The 17,579-nt window shown below is 43.1% G+C and overlaps 1 long non-coding RNA gene across 2 annotated transcripts in view; it reads left to right on the top strand.

Moving 5' to 3' along the window:
• The first annotated feature begins 2,886 nt into the window (after positions 1–2,886).
• LOC144238083 (uncharacterized) overlaps positions 2,887–17,579 on the top strand; it is a 20,449-nt gene continuing 5,756 nt past the window's right edge. The window contains exon 1 of one of the 2 annotated variants that reach the window (XR_013337005.1): positions 2,887–2,999. This is a non-coding gene — a long non-coding RNA (uncharacterized LOC144238083). Of the gene's footprint in view, positions 3,000–17,356; positions 17,540–17,579 lie in introns of those variants that run through there. The other variant, XR_013337004.1, reaches the window with a different exon arrangement.

The following is a 17,579-nucleotide window of genomic DNA, read 5'->3' as shown; positions in this document are numbered from 1 at the left end:
TTATTTTACTATATAACTTTTAAGTGTCAACAGAATATATAATTTAAGAGTAATCAAAGCTACTAACTGAAAAGATGTTTGCCCAGATCACACCACAATTCAGTCTTTGTAAGAGAAATAAGAGTGTAACTCCCTGGCTTAAGCATCCGCAGGTAGAGATCCAGGACCCTGACCCCTCTTTGATCCCAGGGCGGACTTACAGCACGCCACACAAGTGACAGTGAAAGAAATCGCATGCTCCCTGTGACTGCCCACCGCACTACAGGCCAGAGGAAGAAGTCCCTCACCTCACTGCCATGAGAGTCCCCTGCAGACCCCACTTTCCTCGACTGCCTGCTTTGTTACAAATTCTCTCTTGATCTGCAATGTGTCATCATTCTCTTTTTTTCTTTTCCGTACCAGACCTCTCTTTCTGAAGTGAAACGGAAGAAATTCCTCCCCAAGGGATACTTTAAGTTTTCACGATTGTGCTACCTTGGTCCCTTAGATATTCTGTTTGTGTGTTTTCTTACTGCTGTTGTTATGATCACTTGCTCTTTGTCTCCCAGCCTTCCCCATCTCTCAGAACTGGTTCAGCCAGTGCCGGCTTGGCAGCCAGCCTGGCATCAGCCATTGAACTTTCATGCCTGAATGGGCTCTGACCCCAACTCTTCTGTTTCTCTCGGAGGGAATTTTGCCCCATCTTGTTCACTGTCTGGGCCAAATGGGAGGAGGGTGTTAAGAGGTAGCCTTTGTTTTCCTTCAGTTTAGGGATGTTTAGATCCAAAGTTTAGTGGTCCCCTCAAAATGTCTAATCAATTTTCCATGCCATGCGGCTCCTTGGTCCACCATGTGAAGGATAGCTTGAAGTTTGCCCATGGGTCCACTAGGCATTCCAGAAGTTCCAGTTCATCTGGGATGTAAGCTTTTACTGGGGACCGTTATGGACCATTCAACATAAAATATACAGTGTGATTATGATGTTAAAATCCAATCTCTTCCTCCTAAGAAACAGTAAAACATCTCTGCCCCTGTTCTTTCTTGGGGATTGCCACGCTGATTTCCTATCTTTTGCCAGTGCTCTTATACGTTCACTCAGATATCAGTCTGTTGCAAATTGGTCATTTCCTTAATCCTAGGAATTTTTATATTAATTGTAAAAAATTCTCAATCTCCCTATCTCTGAGCTTCAACTTTCTCTGAACTTCACAGTATGTGAAAAGTTTTGAAACCTCCTCCTTCATTGGCCTGCAAAGAGCAAGTTTCAAGGCTGAATACAACCTGAAAAGCAATTCCCTACTGTTCAAAAATTACAGATCTATGATAAATTCCGAGTGATAACTTCCATCATTTCCCAGGGCTACAGCTCCATTAGGATATTACTGTTTAACTGAAGTAAGTTTCAGGGAGACACGCTCTGTGTCCTGGTCTTCAAAGCTCCAGGTCCAGAGTAATGACAATCCAGCTGATGAGGCAACCTGATGGGGTGTCTCCCTTTGTGTAAAAAAAAGAAAAAATTCCATCACTGAAGGTAACCCACATACATTTCTTGCTAACTCAATAAGGCCTGCATACTAAACTCAGTAAGTATTTTAAATTTTTTTCTCATGTTATAAATGTAATTCAGGTTTATTACAGGGCATTTAGAAAAAAATGAGTTAGCAAAAAGTCAAAGATTAATAATAACAAATACATAAGTGATAATAAATTAACAATAAATACAATAATAATAAATTAAAATTACCTGTAATTCACCAGAGATACTTAATTTTTTCATATATTCTTCCAGACATTTTTACATATATAATATACGTATTATATATATAGGATCCTGCTGTTTGGTAATCCTTTCTCTTTTGTGGAATGACTAATTTCTTCCTCAGACTTGAACATCAAACCCAAAAGTGAGAATCCTTAAATTTTATCCATAGGAATCAGATTTTTCCTAAAGTCTGGTGAGAACAAACCAAGCATAAGTCCAATTGCTTACAGCCTAAATTTTGTGTTTGTTACACTTCTTCCTTTCCTCACTTTTCTTATTTTAGTAAACAAAAGTGAAGATGAGATGACAGAGAAAAAAGAAGACAGACAAAAAAAAGAGAGAGAGAGAGAGAGACCTGATTAGGTCGTTGTGTATCTCTCTCTACATTATGTCTTGAGTTATTTATTTTTATCAAGGAAGGTGCTTCCTCTGGGTGGCATGGAAAGTCTTATGTAGTGCTGGGGAAGAAAAAATTTCCTCCTCTTCCTCTTACTTCTTTTGACTGACTGAACAATTAAAATGACAGAAATTAGATTAAGAGGAGAAAAATAAATTAAATGTGTGTCTGGTGAGGAGCCCCTTAAGAATATGATGCCCACAGGCAGTCAGTTAGTCAAGGCTTATATGCTATCCAGAGCTAAAGAAAAGAGAAGAGAACTTCAAAGGGAAGGAGAACAATTCACAGGAAGAGGAAAAAGAGTAAATTTTTGGTTAAACACATATTTGCTGGGACATCCAGAAAAAAATGGTATATAGAGAGTAATTTTAACAAACAGACTTAGCCCAGTCCCTCCCTGTCTACTACCCCTAGTTCATACTGTTCTATAGTTATCTATTGTGTTAGCCCCATATTGTAGCAGGTCTTCTATATAAAAAGTCTTTTAGGCAGTTGGGGGACGGTCAAAGGTTTTTTCTTAGCCTTCTGTTTCTTAAGCATATTCAGCCTAAAATAACCCACATGCCAAGATGATACATTTGGGAGTGGCAAATTTTGCTCTGTTGTAACAGCTATGAGTTCTTGGGTAGGGAACAGTTAATGGTAACGTAATTCTGTAATAGGAAGTGGTTCATAAGGTTGCCTCATGTTGGAGTGCCATTTTTAGACTTGCAAACATTCTAAGGAGTATGATTATGATATGGGAAATGATGACCAGAAGCCCCAGCCAGAGGGTGGATCCCATCCTTTTGACCCACTGATATGATCGCTTCACATGCCTTTTCTATCTTTTGGGACCCAAAATTGACAGAGCTTTTTTTGGTAAGTATTTAAGTTATTTTAGTGTTCTTTTTTTGCTATTATCTTCGGCAATTTATAGAAGTGAATTTGTTACTTTTTTTGCTTTGTAATCATCACAATCCATATTAAGAAATATTTTCACAGCTATATTGTATGAGACTGAGCTTACCTTTATTTTAAAGGCTAACAATTTTGGATAGTTAAAATCATGACACTCATACAAATAAAGAATGCATACATGTCAAAGATTTCATTTAACTCATTAATTAATGAGAAAGCAAAGATGTTACAATTGGTTCTAACGTGAATCCAGAACAAAAGTACATATAAGCAATCAGGAATACTGAAATAAATACATGAAAAGCTGGTGAATATCCACAGGGTAATAATCAACTGCGTCCAGGTAGACAGAAATTGTCTGCATTTCTATGGATAAGAATCATTTGCATTGTTATTAGTTTTCTACACCTTACACAACTATAAAATAACTCAAAGACAACGGAAGGTGGAGATGGCCCCTAGAAGGGATACCCACTATCCTTTTTGCCCATTTCAAAATCTTTCACATTTCTAATTGGAGTCTGTGTCACCCTACGAGACTGGTTTTAACTTAGCTATGTGCCATTAAGTAACACAGGTTCAGGAAAGGAGTGTCTGAAGCTGGTGGGGAAGCTGTCCTTATGCAAACTGTTATTGCCATTACACCTAAAAAATCAACGATTCCACGGGTGACTCCGCAGGAGAAATAAAAGAAGTGGACTTCTTGGATGAGTTCCATTAGTGGCAGCAAAATATCTGAACATTCACCTGGGCTCCAGAGAACAGAGGAGACAGAAATCTAAAATTTGTCCCTTGGATCTTCTTCTTCCAGCAACCCCAGGGTTAGGGGCTCTTTGGATGCAGTGAAACCGTGGGATCAGGGAGACCTACGACACTGAGCCAGAGCATGACTGCAAGGGGAAATTGACCAGATGCACACCATTTCAATGCACAATCTGCATAGCCTAAACAATTTAAATACCTTAAATATTTAAATCACTCCTGCCAGCATAAGCTTCACTGGGATTGTAGCATCATCCAATTTTAACCACTACATTAAAAGTATCTTCAAACAGTCCTACCAATGCTCAATTTAAATCATCTTGTGAAAATAATGGGTTTATAAGACTACTCAGCCTATTAAGTGGTCTCTGGAAACCATCGAAGGGGGAAGTATTTCAAATACTGCTGTCAGCTGCAGCAAACCAGCTCTCAAGGGGATTTCCCAATCCACCTGGTAATACCAGACCTTTTGGATGGGGGCACAGTCCTCACAAAGGACATTAGATATTTGTTTTGGAGACACCCTGGATACTCACAAGGAATCATTTCCTCTAGGCTAGTTCAAGTGTAGCTTGATTCAAATAAAACACTCTTCCTGTATACTTGCCCTAAATGTGAGTTATGTGTCTCCAAGACAAAGGTGGGGTAAGGAAGAAGTCTTTTATCATTCTGACATCAAGAAATTCTCTTTCCTAAGAAGACACAGGCTTAACGGAAGAGTTGAGCAAGGACTCGGGTGGAGATATTGGACAGCTTCCCAGCAACCTGTGAGTCAGGCCATGCCAAAGCAGTTTCATCATTTTATTTGAAGGGAATTCCCAGGGCTCCAACCAAAACTCAAGATTGTTATGGTTATGCAGAAAGGCACTCCAAAATCAAAAACACCGTCATTGTGGGACTTTCCACTCCTCTACTTCTTGCTACCTACTAATATAATTATGAAGTGTATATTAGGCTACACATTTGTATTCTCTCACATATGGTTTGGTTCTCAAACTAATCTGAGGGCTCAATAAGCCATCTGATCATGGGCAAGTTTCCTCTTGACTCTACATATCGCTGCACTCATCTATGCACTAGGAATAGGGTAGTAAGATCACCTTCCAACCCGTCTAACTCCATATATACATTTGCAATTCTCCAGATTAAGTCTGAGTTCCTTTGGAAAGCTTATCAAGAATTCTATGCTTGGCCAAGCGCTTGGAGGACATGGCATTGCACTTGATCCAATTACCCAATTAAAACAAACTATTACTTATAAAATTACTTAAAACCTTGGTTTGTGAGCACAATTCATTCTGAAAACATGCTTATAACCCAAAGCCAATTTCAAGAACTATTGGCTCAGTTGTGATCATGTGATATTCAGCATCGCGTCCTACTCATATTGCAAGACATCACTCATTTATCAAGTTAAAATTTGTTAGAAATGCTTGCTAGTCTTTGGAACACTCTCAGATCAAGTTACTCACAATCCAAGGTTTTACTGTATTTATTTAGGGTCGAGTTTCCCTTGCTAGACATAAAGTACAGGAGGACAGGCCAACAGGCATCTTTCTCACTTAGCACACACTATCTCTGCAGCACCTAACATAGGGCCTGGCACATTCAAGCACCTAGTAAATATTTGTTGAACGAATGAAGGAGGACACCAGGGACTTGGATTCTGATCTCCACAATGACAGTCGAATTGGGCAAGCTGAAGAGGGTGGAACTGGGTAAACTTTCTTAGCTGCTCTGACCTCAAATGCAGGAGAAGCTTCCAGACAACTGTGATCACCGTGTGGACCTCTTCTGACAGCTGAGGCTGCAGAATCTGCAATGTTCAGTCCCTAGAAACCTGTCTAGCCATGATGTTGCAGTCTGGGATGAACAAAACAGAACACCAGTTGTGCTGCTTTATGCTTGAGTGGGGTCTTCCTGCAGAAATCCTGGTTGGGCCCAGAATTTAGAGGCCTGCTTCTCACCTCTCCACTCTGGCTCAGGCCTGCCAGATACACCCCGACTCCCAGTGCTCACCTCATCTCCCCGAGCACCGGATATGCTCACTAGGATCCCAGTGCAACTCGGTGAATCAGAGCCACCTCTAGGGCACCCAGCCCAGGGGACAAGTCGGGTCTAAATCCCTGCCCAAGTCTCCCGCACCACCAGCGAGCCCTTCCTGGCATACCAGTGGTGTCCGGGGGGAAAGGGCAACCTTGATGGGGGAGGTTAGGGTTAGACCAAGCCTTGATCTAGAGGAGTAAGTTTTCAATACTTTGCACGTAAGCAGCCCTGCCAGAAGCATCCTTTCTGTTTTCTTTTAACTCTAAAGTGCTTAAAGTCCTGCACACACAGGTCAGTCACTGTATAGTATATAAAAGTATGGAATATGATCTTTATGTAAAGTGCGGGACCTGCTCCATTCACCTCTGCCGTTGGGTTGATGGGTGGCATGGTTAAATTTTCTTCTTTCAGGCTCAACTCAGAGAAGAGGGGAAGCCAAGAGAAGGCCTGTGAAGCTTCCTCTCCCCTGTGTGTCTTGGGACAGCACTGTGCCCAAAGACACCGAGAAGAACTGTGCCCATACAAATACACACACACACACACACACACACACACACACACACACACACACATATATATATTCCTCTTCTTACCAGCCCACAAAGCAAGATATTTTCATCTAACATCAAGTTAAACTTAATAACATTTTAAGCTTAAAAGCCTCCCTTATGGTCTCCACAAGCATTTTGTTTCACTCTTGAAATCTGTGGTCTCTACTAGAAATGACTAAATATAATGCTCAGAATGTAGAAGAGCAGCGATTGGGTGCACACTGGGATTGGGTGGGGGCGGGATGGTGGAGAGAGAGAGAGAGCTTGGCTGTATTCTAACGGGCTCCCTCTGTGTCCACAGGGTGAAAGGCTTCCCAGGACGGAACTGATTAACATGTGATTGTCCAAAAACACTGTCCACACACAGATGAGGGTCAAAGGCACTGTGCACTTCCACGCAGAAATGTGAAAATGAAAGCATTTTCTTTGGTGCTCTTACTGGATCTCTTCTTAGACTCATAATCCTAAACCTCTGAGGATGTCTGACAATGTCAGCAGCCATTTTCAAATGTCCGGCAGTTGACACACATCTCCCGGATGGGATGAAAATGAACAAAATGCATCTGTTTTGCAAACCGCTGAACAGATGACTTGTAATTATAACATGTATCTGAAATTTGCTTTGAAAAATTTTTATTCAGAACATACAGGGAAAGGAAAACATGGGATGTTTAAATCCATGTGTGTGTGTGTGCGTGCACGTGTGCGGGTGTGTGCACGCGCACACAGGCACACAGACCCGAGAAAGGATGAGGGAGGGCGAAAGGACAAATGGGAGCGGCAGGTCCTTCTCTTTTAATAATAAGCAACAGAAACGGAGGTGATCTGGTCTGGGAAGCCTTACTGTACTTCTGCGAAGTGATTTGTATATTACCTGATTTGCATACTGCGGAGGCTCCCGGGTCCCCAGGCTGGCGTTCCCCCAGGTCTCTTCTTGCCTGCCTGCTTCCCGAGAAGAGGATGGTAATAATTAAGCTAGCAGAGAAACAGAACAAAAGACGCCCCGGCAGGCGCTCAAAGTCACCTCTTAACTTTTAACTCTGTAACGATCTAGGGACAGATCTGCCCTGTCAGCTTCTCAGGAGAAGAGTCAGACATTATTTTCTCTCTTCTAGAAAGGAAACCCATTTGAGGGATTATGAATGTGACTCTATGTCACTGGCTGAAGTTTAAATCTTTTCAAGCATGCAGTTATTAAGATGCCAAGTTGCCTCATTTAATTACAACCTTTATTATGGTATTGAATACTTTAAATGCACTATTTATCACACCTGAAGAGACGAGCCGTTCTACCTTAATGGACCACTCTCAGTGGGCCATCTATTGATTATCTTCTCTACTGAATTAATTCCTAGTAATCACCTAGTGAACAGTCATTAAACCGAGTGCCTCCTGTGCGCGCACGGCTGGGGCCCTCGGCCTGGGATGGGTCTTTCAGGTGGCAAGCAGATTTTGCCCCCTCGCCACAATTGGAGTCCGCGCAGCTAGTGAACAGAGGCCTTGAGAACAAGCTGGTGTCTTCACCTGTAGAAAGGCTTTATTTCCAGGGAGCCAGGGCAGGACAAATCCGTTTTTCTCTGAAGAGTTTCTTCAAACTCAGCCAATGCTACTTCATTGAAGACCCCTTCCGGCATCGACGCGCTGGTCTGTTGAAGTGAGTCCAGCCTCAGAGCGGGCAGTGGCCTGGGCATTCCTTCTGTGGCCGGGCAGCTGCGTTGCCTCCTTTTGCTGAATTTTATTCAGTTGTTGAAGGAGTCCCTCATTCATGAAGCTGACTTCAAAGTGTGTTTAATTGGCCCAATATTTGGATGAGTCATGCGAGGTTGAGAGAGGTTGTCCAAGCCAACAGTCGTGGTAGGTGGTAGCTCTGCCTGATTCCAGGGAGACACACAGAAAGAAGACAGGCCGGTAAGAGGGGCAGGAAGACGAAACCCAGAGTTGTGCCTCTGCCTTTCCTGGGTGGAAGAAGGAGTCCCCCAGAGTCGGCATCTCCCAGGTGACCTCCGCTCTCTTGTCTTTTTACAAATCCCGCTTAGGGATCACTCACAGCAGTAGGCAGAACCTGCTGTCACAGGCATCTCAGCCTTTTACAAATAAACTGTCTCCTCTAATTCAATTGCTCAGCCGAACCCAGTGGCTAGTGTGCAGGTAGATTTGCAAAGCCAGAGGGTGGCCAGTCTAGCTAGGCGCCTCCAATCAAACTTCCAGACTGGACCCAGGTAGCACGCTCCCTTCCTTGACCTCCTCTTCCAGAACCAAGTCACACAAGGTGACAGAATGAGTGGAGCCTGTGGTCAAAGATCAGGGCTTGGTTCTGAAATAGGAGGTGTTTCTGGACAAGCAGCCAGGTTGTGGTTCGTGTGCCCTGCTGGGCCATGCTAAGCCTGACACAAAAGCCAGTAGAGTTCGATCTGGCCACCCTACAATGTCCCTAGGTCTGTATTTGTGAACTCCAGTCTCCCTCCTTGCCTCCTTTTCTCCCTGTGTGGTATCTAATAAAAACAGCAGCAATAATGATAATTAAAATAATAATAATACCTATCATTTATTAAATGCTTATTAAGAACCAAGCACTACGCTTAGAGCATTACATACATTATCTCACATAATCCTGACAATAGCCTAATGAGTTTAGCATGATAACCTCATTACTAACGAGAGTCCATGTTTGTCAGCCCTAACCGCATATGGCAAGCACTCAGGCATTTTTGTAATCCGTGGCCGCACGGATAATGTTTTAGTTGCCTGGGGTGGGGAGCCTGAGAACTAACGGCTCTCAACTGTGGCTGTGTGTTGGAATCGCCTGGAGAACTTTGAAAACATACTGATCCTTGCTCCCACTCCTACAGATTCTGATTTNACAAATGCCCCCCTCCATGCCCATCACCCCATCAGTCCTCAGTTTGTTCTCAGCATTCAAGAGTCTCTCATGGTTTGTCTCCCTCCCTTTCCCCCACTATTCCCCCCTTCTTCTCCCCCACGGTCCTCCGTTAAGTTCCTCCTAATCCTTCTATACTTGCAAACATATGATATCTGTCCTTCTCTTAGGCATTGAGATGTTTAAAAATTTCTCCAGGTGAGTTTAATGTATAGTCAAAGCTGAGATCCATTGTGCTGAGTTGAATACTTTGCCCAAGGTCTTTAGAAGTTGGGGATCAAGGTTGGAACTTGAACTGGCTGACCTCAGTTTGCTCCTGATGGTTACACCTTTCTTTTACCTATTTAAAGAAGAGAAATCAGCATATTCCATGAGAAACATTTTATGATGGGGGGGAAGTGGAGCGGGGGAAAGCATTTTGGAGGTTTTGGGGAACAGGAGTCCTGCCTGCTAAGTCTCTCACTCCACATGTACGTACAACACAGAGGTCATGAATCCTAAGGCTGGGGTGTCCCATGGCAGCTAGCAGCAGAACAGAGACTCAGCGTGTCCTGAGCCCACTTCCTCCTCACCTCATTGCAGCATCACAGCTGCTCTCACTTTGAGACTTAATCCTCACTCAAGGGGTGAAAAAACAATGAATTCCAGTAGAGTCGCACTTTCAAAACAGGTAAAACCCCTCCAGTCTCAAAGTTGGATCTTTTGAAGTCTCCCTTGCTGGACATGGATCTTCACTATCCCTTTGTTTCTACAATTTAGCCCCTGGCAATGGCGACCTGGGCAAGCCAGGGGCTATCCCAGCTAGGAGTGGGCTGCCAATCCAAGGTCTGAGGGAGGTGGGCAGGCAGGCCTTTCCCTGCCCAAGAAATCACCCTGTAATTGAAGACCTACCAAGTCTGTTTCATTGGTGTCATTGCAGGCCCCAAATACAGGCTCTCTGGCCCAGCGTGGTTGCCACCGTGGATTTCTGGGAGTCCCCAGGGGGTGCCCTGCATTCAGTGATGAATAAGCCCAGCCTGACATGTATTTCTTCTTTCTGGTAGGCCCCAGAAAGCCCTGTGGGGCCATGGGGAGCGGGAGGCACAGTCAGAGCCACACTTTGACAGGAGGGTTCCAATTTGGGATAGCTCCAGCCAGGGGCCATATAGAGATTTAGTGAAAACTCTTTCAGGCTTTATTCACATTTCTCTCTTTCTCTGTAAAGGACAGGTCCAGGCTGGGGGAAAACCTCAGAGTCAGACATTGTACTTGCCGAGTCTGAAAGTACTTTCTCCCCCCACTTTTTACTGCTAAGGACTTTGTCTTTGGTCTGGTGACTCATACCCTTGTGGGAGCTGCTCTTCTGGGAAATGCCTCAGCTCCTTAGGTAAAGTAACTGCCGTCTTCCTTCCTCCCCAGGGCTGGTGCCTTGGGCACACCATAGGCCCAGGCTCAGATTATTGAGACTTGGCAGTTCTGGGCCAGTCCCTAGCCACATCCTTGGAATTACCCTTTCTAGGACTGCCGGCCCATTGGTCACTGAAGCTGTCTATAATTCCAGGAAAATGAAAAGCTCAAAAGTTCACTGAAACGAAATTAGATGAAGAAGCCTTAGTAATGCCAGCTTTCTTCTTCCAGTTGTTCTTGACCAAAACTTCTCCTTCCTCTCCCACTCCTCATTCTACTGGTCAGCAGATCCTGAGGGTGCTGTCTTCAGAGCCCCCACATCTCTTGCCACCTCTACTGCTTCCGTGTTGCACCCAGACACCAACATCTCTTGTAGGAGCTCCTGACAGCTTCTTTTGTCTTCCACCTGTGCTGCTCTGTCAATGCAGCAAAGTGATGCAGCTACAGTTACATCAGATCATGTCCTTCCTCTGCTTAAAACCTTCCTTCCAAAGGCTTTCTACTTCCTGTGGAGTAAAGCCAAAGTACAATGGCTTCAAGGCCCTAAAAAACTGTCCCCTTGAGACCTTTCCTTTCTACACAACTTGTCCGGTAGTTTCTTCTAATTCAGTCCACTGTGGCCACAGGGCCTTTGCATGTGTTACTTCCTTTGCTTTGGGTTGTTATTCCCCAAAATACATGCATGAGTCACTGCCTGCTGAATTTTCCTCAAATATTTAGTTGTTCAATTACTCTGTATTGCATTGAATTCTAAATCCAGGTCATTTGAGTTTAAGCCTTTGTTTCTCATTAATTAGTTAAACCTATATGTAAAGGACAGGGGAAAATTGGCCAAAACCTACACAGGCAACTTTCCCCCCACCATTCTTTTTAAAAAAGAAGCCACCTGTCATTGAGATATGACACAATTACACATACATACACACTATTTTGTATTTGACCACATATGGGCTATATATTTGGCACATGGAAGAAATCTGTCTACTTGCTAATAAGTATATCTCAAAGGAATGTCTAGATGAACTCTGGGCAAGTTCTGACAACCATTTATGACCACTGAGAATCAACTGAAGTGTGAATTTCGTTTGAAAAATGGCTATTAGTAATGAAAATGTCAAGTGAACCCTGACTTTCTATAACCAGGGTAGATGGATTCACGTTTTTACAAAGCGTCAGCATGTAAAACAGGTTCTGATCTTTCACCAGGATAAAAACCTTTTCAAGGCTATGGCTGGAAGCCCATGGTAGCAGTAGCTCAGGGAGGAATTTAATGGTTTTTAAATTATGGTTTTCGATGCCTCTAAATTATTCTCAGATCCTGGATCGGGACAGCCTGACCGCTCGAATATTCTCATTTTCACAGGTTGGCTATAACATGGAGATAAAATATTCATACACATATGTGAAGTATGCATTTCTGTGCCATCTCAATTTGTGACTGTCTGTATAATACATGGCATATCTATGACTAAGTAGGAAGGGATGCCTGGGTGGCTCAGTTGGTTAAGTGTCAGACTCTTAATTTAGGCTCGGGTCATGATCTCATGATCAAGCCCTGCATGAAGCCCCGTGTTGGGCTCCATGCTGGGTGTGGAGGCTGCTTAAGATTCTCTTTTTCTCTTCCTCTGCTCCTCCCCTGCTCTCTCTCTTTCTCGCCTCTGTCTCTCAAAAAAAAAAAAAAAAAAGCAAGAGAAAACTTAGGAAACACTGACTCAGTGCCAGCTTGAATTATAGACTCCAAGTAAAGACAGTTTCAAACTCAAAACAAAGTATCTTGGACCCAACCCACTTTTACTCAGGAGTCAAACATTCTTATATGTTTCTTTACTTACGTATGTCCCCTCAAAATCTATGCTATGACAAGTCTTCGATAATCAGTGCCAGAATTTGAATCTACTATGGGTTACTCTTATGTACCAGGTGAAATTAAAACACAAAAACAAAACAAAACAAAAAACCAGAAGACAGTTCTGTATTAGTAGAGCCCAAGGCAGTGAACAAACACTTGACTTAGCTTATCTTCATGAAATGGTACCTATAGTTACTCAGGTATTTAATCGTTCTCACAAAACTGAGAATTCAAAAGGAAGAAAATGTAAAAGGTTTCCATGTTTGTTTTATATCCTAACTACTGCACCTATGATGTCCTTTTCTGATATAGCAGTCATGCTGCCGCAGGGACTTCTTTGAGAAAGAAGTAACACTGTCCTCTTTTGGATAAACTATGTTAAATGAAAGGGCTAGCTGCTTGCCTCTGGGGAGAAGAAATTTAAATTGTAGTTATTTTTCTATTCTCATCCAACGACATCTCACCTCTTCTTTTTCTTTATTTTTGGCTTTTCTCTATCTCTTCCAAATAAGGGTAAAAACTGGGGAGGCTTGCAGTAAACTGGGAAATCAAAGGTACTGAAAATCTGAAACTTGAAAGGAGATTCTACATGAAAATACTCTTTTCAGGTTATCTCTAAATCATCTCCATGCCCTTCTGTTTGCTTTTCTTTAAAATTCAGTACGCGTCATTTCTGTCACCCACCATGTGGTTTGCCCACTGCTAGTCACAGGAGATATCCCAAAAATGGAGAAAGGACCCCAGCCCCAAAGGACTCATCAGGATGTGGTGACATACATGTAAGCAATCATTACAACCTGGCCAATCACTGAAGACACACATACACAGAATTAAAACTCAGTTGTATTCCCATCGCATTGAAAATATTATATAGTAAAGATAAAATGACAATTTCAACCCTCGACTTATAAAAGCATCCTCAATGATTCCAGACTTCTTCCTATGCATATATCAATAAAGGTATATGTTTGTGTGTTCGGGGTCCCCAAGACCACTCCCAAGTTCTATAGCTTGCCAGCAGGACTCATGGGACTTAGCATATAATCATATTCACAAGATTTATTTACAGGGAAAAGACTTAGAGCAATATCAACAAAGGGGGCAGGTGTAGAGGGCAGGTGTACAGGACAAACTCAGAGAAGCCAGGCACAAGCTTCCCGGGGTCTCTCCCAGTGCACTCACCCAAGTCATGCTTAATTCCGCCAGCAGTGAACTACGATGGCACATGCGAAATGTTGTCTGCAGGGGAAGCTCTTTAGAGACTCCATGTTTGGGGGTTTTATGGAGCTAGTCACACAGGTAGACTCTAACTGATATATATCAAAATTTCTGACTCTCGGAAGGAAAACAAGAGTTCGTTATGAACTACGTTGGTGGTACAAGCAGTTTAGGCACAAGTGAGCCACTTTTCTTAGTTGGGAATTGCAGAACCCCCCTGAATTCCAAGTGCCCAGATGCTAGCCAAAGTCCAACCTGCTAAGCAGAACTTTCGGAGGATTACAGTCAGGCCTGCTTTGTTAACTCTTTCCTGCACAATTCATGTTTACGCTCTGTACAAAATGTTCCATTTCTCTACATTCTACTGTCTGTCTGTCTGCAACTTTTCTTTTGAAGACACTGTTGTGGACACCTTCCTAGGCCATTTCACAAAGGTCGACCTACTTCTTTGTCTTAGTATTCCATTGGAGAGACAGTTTCTTTAATTCCTAGATAGATTGGGATTTCATTTGCTTGCAATTTTTCATATTATGAATTATAATCAATGAACGTCATTATTCATATACTTTTCACATATTCATGCCTATTCTTTCTGTTACATAGGCTTGTAATTGCTGTGACATGTTTCTAGAAATGGTATTCCTGATGTCATTGACTTAGAAAGGAAGATCGTTAGTTGGAATTTTGGTGGATGTATTAACATAAATAGAGTTTGTTGGAAAAGAGGGTTATTAAAAAGCCCAGGTACAGTTGATCAGAATCAGTGCCAGGGAGTTCAGAGAGGGTGGATATGTTGTAGACTTAGTTCAAAGGCAATATAACAGCCCCTATCTGTGGATGGCTAGTGAAGGGTGAGCCAGGAGAGCTAAAGATGACTCCCAGTTACATGATCCGGTGGACAGCAGGTAAGTGGCATGCAAGGAGAGTGATTAGAAGTAATTATAATAATTCAGGGAAGAAATGACGGGGCTCAGATTTCCAAGTGGTCATTCATTCATACATACCAAGCATCTGCTACGGATCAGCTACTCTGTTAGCTATTAGCATTAGTGCATCTTTTTTTCCTTTTTTGGCCAAGAACATGGAGATAGAAATTTGATGCAATATAGATTTAAATGCACTTGGCCATTAATTAATTTCATTGCTATTCTTTTGTGAATGGCACAAAGCTTAATAAGAGCTGTATAGAGTAATGGTGAATCACATCCCAGATGCTTGAATAATTTGCACACACTTTAGCGTAAAAATAAGAAGAAGGAGGGAAGGAATTATGAAAGCAAATAGGATCTCTCTTGTGTCTAGGTTTGAAGACAGACTGTCTCCCACACGCCCATCTCAGACAAATGCCCTTAGCAAACAGGAGTGGGCGATCCACCTCCTCACTGCGCCCAGAGAACATTCTCTCCTGCACAGTTCTGAGTATCACTTGTGGGGGCATCAAGTGTGATGTGAAAGAGAGAGGCCAGTAAGCAGTTCTTTTTATTCTTTCCACTGATTTGCTGTTCCTTCACACTTGCCCCTCCTTCCTGGTCCATGAGCCTAAAATGCAACTTCCTATTGTCTGGAAGACCAGACACATATAAATCACAATTTGAATGACAAGGGGAATTTTATTTTTATAGGGTTTTATGCATCCCTCAATAGAAACTGACGTGCTTTTATGCATTTTGTTTCACAACTTGCTTGAATTTATATTGGAATCTGCTTTCTGATTAAGTTTATTTGACTAGGCAGAAAAGTCCCATCTGCATTCATTTGCACTCAGTATATGTAAGGAATGTGATCTCACACATTCTTTTAAAAATTGTTTTTCATAGTCTCTGAGGCTCATATGGGGAGAGGGGTCCACATTTTTTCTTTCTGCAGACTTAAGTCTCTTTATTCTCCTTTTAATTCCTGTAAAAAGTCAAGCTAAATTCTTCAGAGAAGATATACAAATGGCTAATAAGCACACGAACAGATGTTCAACATCAGTAATCATTAGGGAAATGCAAAGCAAAAGCACAATGAGATACCACTTCACACTCAACGGGATAGCTATTATTTTTTTAAAAATACAGAAAATAACATGTCAGCAAGGGTGTAGAGAGGTTGGAAACTTTGTGCATTGCTGGTGGGAATGTAAAATGTAGGGGCTGTGGAAAACAGTATGGTGGTCTTCAAAAAGTTAAACCTAGAATAACCATGTGATCCAACAGGTCTAGTTTTAGGTAGAAATTTCTACTCAAAAGAATTGGAAACAGGGATTGAACAGACACCTGCGCATCAACGTCCATAGCTACATTATTTGAAATCGCCAAAGGCGAAGGCAACCCAAATGTCCACTGACAAATAAGTAGATAAACAGAATGTGGTCCATACATACAATGGAATATTATTCAGCCTCAACAAGGAATCGGATTCTGAAACATGCTACAACATGGACGAGGCCTGGAAGACACTGTTCTAAGTGGCAAAGCCAGACACCAAAAAGAAAATATCATGTGATTCAACTTGTATGAGGTTCCCTAGGGTAGTAAAATCCATACAGACAGAGAGTAGCCTAGTGGTAGCCAGGGCCTGGGAGAGGGGGAATGGAGAATCATTGCATGATGGAACAGAGTTTCCATTCGGTAAGATGTAAAAGTTCTAGAGACGGCTGGTGGTAATGCTTGTGATAACACTGTGAATGTATTTAATGCCACTGAACCGTGCACTTAAAAATGGCTAAAATGTTACATTCTATGTTACGTATATTTTGCCACAACTTAAAAAAATGAAAAAAAAAAAAGTCGAATGGCAATCAGGGCTACCCAGGCAAACCTGTACGTTTTGCCAGTGGTGCTTTTTCCTCGTTTGGAAGGATTTTCTCTTTTTTCCGTCTTTCACCCCAGCTCCCTCTCTCTGCGTTGGTGCTGTTTGCACTCCTCTCCCTCTTCCTCATTTACAAAACTTTCTCTAATGACAGATTCTGATACAATCAATGATCCCTGAAGGTCTTCGAGCCAAGATGATAGCTTTCTCTGGTATATTTTCATTTTAAGACTCTGCTCTAATTGAAAATGTTAGGTGGCATTCCCTGGGAGAGGAAGCCTTCTGGGGGCTCCAGCATCTCCGTGCTTTGGCCCGTGTGTCCCTGCAGAAGACAGATGCTGTGGTGACACATTCAGTCAGGAAAACGGAAGTCACGGCAGGTGTTCCGAGTGAAAAGGGATTTCACACAGGGAGTAAAGTTTCCAAGTGGTTGAGGGGCGCCTGGGTGGCTTAGTCGGTTAAGCGTCCGACTTTCGCTTAGGTCATGATCTCGCCGTTCGTGGGTTCGAGCCCCGNGGAGGAGCAGTGTGCCCCAGGGGCCCAGCACGGCAGCCAGCCCGCCCCGCCACGGCCCCTGCGCCCACAGGCCGCACCCCGGTAAAGCCCGCATCAGCCGCCGCCTCTAATACTGCTCTTAGATGCTGCCGCGCAAGCCAGAGCCAAAAGGAAAAGCTTCTACTTGCCTCTTGCTCTCATGACAGTGCCTCCTATGGGTGGAATCAAAACTGCAACCAGGATGGCAGGGGAGTCTGAGAAACAAGAGTTNCGGGGAACCGCAGGCAAGACCTGGCGCACACCTGGTGTTTTGTGAACTGAGCGCCTTCTCGGGAACAGGCTGAGCCCTGCGTGAGGAGGCAGCTTCAGGCTCCAGAAAGATCATATCTCCCAGGTCAGACCGACCTCCCCTACAGCTCTTACTTAGGCCTTGGGCAGTGATAGCAGGAAACATTTGTCAAGCCCTTTCAGGAAGCCCAAGCCTCTGTGAAGTGCCTGAGACCTCACATCAGCGTGCTGTGAGGTAGGTTTTGTCCCTTCCATTCTACAGATGAAGAACCTGG

Source organism: Crocuta crocuta, unplaced genomic scaffold (assembly GCF_008692635.1).
Source record: "Crocuta crocuta isolate KB4526 unplaced genomic scaffold, BGI_CrCroc_1.0 scaffold56, whole genome shotgun sequence".
Taxonomy (NCBI): Eukaryota; Metazoa; Chordata; class Mammalia; order Carnivora; family Hyaenidae; genus Crocuta; species Crocuta crocuta.
The sequence above is the reverse complement of the archived record's forward strand: the minus strand, read 5'-3'. Positions and strand labels throughout refer to the sequence as shown.